The sequence below is a fragment of the Pteropus vampyrus genome, unplaced genomic scaffold, assembly GCF_000151845.1.
Source record: "Pteropus vampyrus isolate Shadow unplaced genomic scaffold, Pvam_2.0 Scaffold60, whole genome shotgun sequence".
Lineage (NCBI taxonomy): Eukaryota > Metazoa > Chordata > Mammalia > Chiroptera > Pteropodidae > Pteropus > Pteropus vampyrus.
In genome coordinates this window covers 6,528,703-6,534,973 of record NW_011888841.1, presented here as the reverse complement: position 1 = coordinate 6,534,973, position 6,271 = coordinate 6,528,703, and the positions used below count along the sequence as shown (strand labels likewise).

Here is a 6,271-nt window from a genome sequence, read left to right as displayed (position 1 = left end):
ATGAGGTCTCCCAAGGTTGTAGCATAGCTGTCAATCAGGGCTTTTGTCTCATCTGAAGGTTCAGAGGTGGAGGATGCCCTCCCAACCTCACTCCCATGGTGGTTTTCAGGTCTCAGTGTTTTTCTGGCCATTTGTCAGAGACTGCGGTTCCTTTCAGATGGGCCTGCTCCAGGGGCTGCCTATAGTGACCTGGCATTTGGCTTCCCCCAAGTAAGTGATCTGATAAAAAGTGAGTGAACCATAAGTTGAAGCTGCAGTGTTTGTATATGCTAATCTCAGCAGTGACAGACTATCATTTCCACTGTATCTCTTCATCAGAAGTGAGTCACTAAATTTAGACCACACTCAAAAGAGGAAAATGAATTTCCATCTCTTAAAGGGAGGTGCATTAAAATGTTCAAAGGCATGTTTTTAAAACCATCACACCCATTCTCTGTGTAAGAGGCGTAGTGATCCTCCTAAAATGCTTCCGCTCATTCTCCCTGTATATCAAATGTCACCTGTGTTCAGCGTGCACTTGGGAGAGCATCCTCCAAAATAACTTAAATCTCACATTTCTGATGCAATTAGAAGTGTGTGTATTGAAGAACCAGCAGCCGCATTACTCAAATATGGTATCGTAGCTGGACACCTGGGAGAGCATGGGGCTGATCCATGTGCGGGGAGTTTTCATTCTCACACTGCGTCCTGATGACAATTTATTTTCTTATTATCTGCTAGTCATTCTTCTGAATAGATATTCTGTTTCACTCAATTCTCAAATCAGCCCTGAGTAGGCAGCATCACATTCCCTATTTCATAGATGAGGAAATCTAGGCTTAAAGAAACCTTAGCTAAAATACGTCTCTTAACCAATAAGATGCTACCTGAAACCTTAGCTAAAAAACTTCTCTTGACCAATAAGATCTTTTTTTTTCCCTTGAACGTTACCAAAGGCATGTGCACATGCTTTGTCATTTCTTCATATCATGTCAGTAGAAGCACTTCCTTCTACCACCACTGAGAATGGCTTCTTGACTAACTTGTATAAACTATTGACAGTCTTTAATAAGTTGTCCCATAGACTCTAAAGGCTTATGTGACTTTAAACTTCCATAGGCACTAAGGAGGGAGCGCCCTAAATTTACTGACTCACCCAGATGTTCAGCTGAAGAGAAAGGGTGATGCCTGAAAGATGGTAGTACTGAAACATCAAAAAATGAAATCAAACTCTTTATTAGTATTTATTCCTGATGTTTGTTTGATGAGGAAAGCGTACCATGCTTTATGGAGTGGAGTAAGAACTTGTTTCAGTAACTCATGGTTGTACTTCTGAGGCCTGTGGCCAGAGGCCAATAAGAGAACTGGAAGTTCTTTTCAATGCCTCTTTTCAGAGTGTTGTGTATTCTGGGAAGTGAAGTGAGTCACTATTGAGGATGTGTGGGCTCCAAAGAGAATAAGGAGTGACTTGGTGAGAACTCGTATTGTGGCTTGATATGTACAGAGAGATAGGTAACCTTAACTTATATTTTGAATATCTGCACGGCAAGAAATTTCCAGAATTCTTTACCCCCAAATGGGCATCCTTGGATGAGATATTGTCACTGGTGCCATTGGCCAGTCAAGACAGTGAGATCATTGGCAATGGCCCAAGGATCAGCAGAAATGCTCAGATGAGGCTGGTTGTTGGCAGGGTATCTTTGCTAAGGTCATAGCATAACATTTGGCCATTTGTGCTGACTCTTGTGTTTGTCCTTTGTCAGAGTTATTTCAGTGAAGGACTAAGAAGTAGCAGCTCTCCAGTGAGCATGGTGATGATGTCAGCAGTGAAGTGTGTGACCTCTCATTGCTGCTTCCTTAGTTTATTCCAAGGGACTCCCCAGGTAGTCAGGGGGCTGAGGAGAGTGGTGATCTCGTCTGGGACTATATGGAGACCCTCATGGGTAGGGCCACAGTGTTAAGGTTATAGTTAGCCCCCTGTGGGTCACTGATTTAGGCTGTTACATGGAGAATCAGTGAGGATAATTACCCCTTTTCTAAACAGATGTAGTATAGTGGGTTTCCATCCTCAAACATCTTATTTTGCACGGGATTGTATTAACTATTTTAATGCGGGGCAGGGGAATAGGTCCATGGAATCTGACTATATGAAGTCAATTTGAAATAGTGAATATGGTAAAGTTTCTAGATACAAAGTCAATGTTCAAAAATTCTTAGTATTCCTATACTCTAACAATGAATTTTCAGAAAAAAACGAAAAAAAAAGAAATCCCTTTCGCAATTGCAACAAAGAGAATAAAATACCTAGGAATAAACCTAACAAAACATGCAAAGGACCTATACAATGAAAACTATAAGACTCTATTAAAAGAAATCAAAGAAGACACAAAGAAATGGAAAGATTTTTCGTGTTGTTGGATTGGAAGAATCAACATAGTAAAAATGACATATTACCTAAAGCATTATACAGATGAAATGCAATTCCCATCAAAATTACATCAGCACTTTAAAAAAACAAAATAGAACAAAAAATCATCAGCTATGTATGGAAGCACAAAAGACCTTGAATAGTCAAAGCCATCTTGAGAGCCAAACACTTAATTTAATTTTAATTTATTACTCATTGCATCATATTGTTTGTGTCCACTATGTAGTATTTTAGGGTTATGCATGTTATGATCATGGAGATTTAGGCAAGACTATAGTTCCAGCCGGTAAGGTAAGGAATACTTGTTTGTCTCCTATTCTATATTCAGTAATTCCCCTAAGATTGTAGGGGGGATACTTTGTTTAAATTTAGTAGAATCCCAGGTATAACTGTAATTTTTTCCCATAGTAATGATCAAGGCCATGGACATTTCCATTTGGTGCATTTCAGCAGATGTTAAAGTTAATACAGATCTATTTTATAGATACACACACACCAATCCTTACCCTTTTATCTTTCTGTCGTATAAATTATTTTAGTAAATTTTGGATTTCTGATTCAAATTACGGACCTCTGCTTCAGTTTTATAAAATTTCCTCCACCTGTATGTAGTTTTCTGTTTTTCTTTTCTCCCCTAATATTTCTTTCTCCATCTTTCTCTCTCTCTTCATTTTTCTCTTTTTCCATATCTCTTTGTTCTCATTACGAATACATGATTTTTTTAACAAAGCTGTATTGTATAGGTTTAGGTACAATTCAGTTTATCAAACTTTTAGGTTATGCCAAGCCCATGTTAGATAATTAAATCCATGCTATGAAAAAACAGACTCATTTTCTTTTAAATAATCCGGAGCTCACTAAAGAGGAAAATTTAGAAAGAAACGATAAATAGGTCTATAGCCCTGCTACCCTGAACAAGCCTGATCCCGTCTGATCTCGGAAAGTAAACAGGGTCGGGCCTGGTTAGTACTTGGATGGGAGACCACCTAGGAAGACCAGGTGCTGCAGGCATATAAAATAAAAAAAATAAGAGATTGTAAACTGACAAGGTCCTTGCAATCTGTGAGGTCAAACAAGGGTTGCTTCGCCTAAAAACAAAAACAAAACAAAAAACAGAAGATAGACTATATATTTTCTGCGTCTTGGCCTAGGAGAAGCAATTGCTGGAAAGAATCCTACGTGTACTGCATACATTGAAGGAAAGCTGTGTGGCGTATTCTTCATTTGCAACATCCTTTCTCCTTTCTATTTCCTTCCCTCTCTGCAGAACTCTCTGTTCCATTGTGCAGTTAGGTTCTGCTTAAGGGACGGCAGGATGAGGGAAGGTCCAGGAATGAATTCTTCTGACCTGGCTAAACCCTAAGGTTAGAAGGGAGGCATTTTCTAGGCATCTAAATTGCCTCCCCTTGCTGGGTGGCCTAGAGCTGCCAATGGCTCCCTCCTGTCGATATACCCTGGGTGCAGCTGACTCTCCTTTGTATGTTCCCTCAGTCTTCTCCATCTTTTTCCTGATGAGAAAAAAAAAAATTGGTTGTTACGATACCCAAGAAATATTTTTTTTTAGTTGAAAAAGTTTGTTGAAATGCAATGTAATAAAAACAAACAAATAAAAATAAATGTTTGCAATTCCCCACCCTTGACCCTTCAACTCTTCTTGCATATTTTGAGGAGAATGTACAGGAAATCTTTTCATGAGATAAGACAATAGAGAGCTAAATTGCTTTGAGAAAGGAAAGAGGCAGTCGGCAGCAGGGGACACCTGTGAACAGGGGTTGGGGACAGCTCAGGCCTGGGGCCTGCAGGGGTTGGAGGAGAAAGAAAGCGAGAGAGGAGAGGCAGCATTTGAAGTCTGGAGTGTATGTCGGGGTTGTCTCCGTTAGTGTAAGAGATTTCCATTATTTTCAAATTTCCCAAAGCATTTTGCATTATCAGTGTTTCTTGAATCAAGTCTAATTCTTAGATGTGAAAACACGCTGGGATAGACGTCAAACTGAGTGGGATTCAGAGCAGGGGGTTACAGTTGAGAGAAGGCTCACCGTAGAATGCATTGAATGATCCTGTTGGCAGAAAAATAATAAAATCTGTGCCAGTAGATGTACAGTAAAAATAAAATAGCATGATGTGCATTGTGCATTGACAGTGGATCTCTCTTTTTTTGGATGACGAGAGGATGAAATTGCAAGGGCTTGAACATCTGTTTTGTTTTTTTTTAAATTTTTAATTTTTTTTGTTTTTTAAATTTCTGCAGTGTTTGAATTTTGTAAGTTAAATATGAATTAAGTTTCTCATTAGAAAAATAAGACAACAAAGATAATACAGGGGCAATATCGGACACATCTTTATAATGGTGTAGGGGAAGATTGCAGAAGATTTAGTGAGACTTCTAGCTTATGTGCTGAAAGAGATGGTATCTAGCCTGTCCTGAACACCGAGCCTGGCACAGACCTGTGTGCCATCAGATCCCATCCTGGAAACTCGGCAGATGCTATCATTTCCTTGTTACTGATGAGGAGCATGACACTCGGAGAAGTTGAGTGACTAGCCCATGTTCACATAGACCGTAAGCATCAGAACTCAGACTTGAACCTGGTGCCGACTCTCTCCGGAGCCTGAGATTTAATAGCTTCCTTCTGTGCTTCCTAATGAAATCTATAAATATTTAATGGATGGGGGTGGATATAGTATAAGAGCAATTAATGGTTATAGATTAATTAATTGAAGAGATCAACGTTAGAAGAGTAAAGGCATGTGCTATAAAACTTAATTGATAGTGTTAATTTATAGTGTTGCTTATTCGACTTAAGACTTTGAAATAATATGTCGCCTCATTATTTTATGTATATTTTCCTCCACTTTCGTCATCCATTAAAGGTTAACTAGTAAACCAAGTTTGGGTATATTATATTAAGCAATAATTAAATGCATTTATTTGTAAATCTCTTATAAAAATTTTTGCAGGAGTACATTAACATTAATGCAACCAGACAGATCATTCTCTTATGCATTATGTCATTTTCATGCATCATCTCAGCTGAGAAGTCTGACTGCAGTGCTTTCCCTTAAAGTCTAGATGGCAGCAGAGGTGCAATAATTATGAACATTTAGCACAATATATTGACAATGTCCTTATGAAAATCATAAAACTTTAAAAATCTTGAAATCGGATAAAGAAATTACATAGAGTTAAAATTGGCGAGTGATTCATTTTTGCGTTAGAGTCTGTATGGCAATTATTTTGTACCATTTATGGTATAATTTAACAGTCTTAATTTCACGCAACTGAAATAAGAGTTAATATAATATTTACTATAAATTACATTTACTGAGCCAAATTTTTCACTTTTCTAGATTTGTGAACACCTTTCCACTCTCTGTAGGAAAAAGAGAGAGAAATAGAGTGAGGCTGAGTGAGAAAACATTTTGAGACCATGTGAATTAAGAAAGGCTAACATTAATTCTGCCTTTTGGATCTCTCAGAGTAACCTGCAGTTACATTTAGGAGATTGAAAGCACCAACTCTAGCAGATGAACATCTTTAAAAGGCATTGCAAGATAGCTACTCACTAATTACTCATTGATTGTGCCATCTATTTAAGGCACTATGGATTTATGTATAAAGGAATAAGAAAAAAGAGACAATGTATTACCCTAAAGTATTCATTCCAATCAACTAACGTTGACCGTTTTGATTTGGTCTTGCTGAGAGTGGACTATTTCCTTCACATCCACTAAACAGCTACTTTAGCGTCCTGGCAGGAGCAGCTAACAGGCTCAGATGGAGTCACTGAGGCTAGCTAGTTTTAAAGGGGCTGTGTACAAAGATGTGGCTAAGTACACACAGGGAAGCACCTTGAGGTGGGCAGG

General features: G+C 38.4%; 1 pseudogene; it reads left to right on the top strand.

Annotated features, from left to right (window-relative positions):
• Positions 1–3,299: 3,299 nt before the first annotated feature.
• Positions 3,300–3,418, top strand: LOC111740268 (annotated as a pseudogene).
• The last annotated feature ends 2,853 nt before the right edge of the window (positions 3,419–6,271 follow it).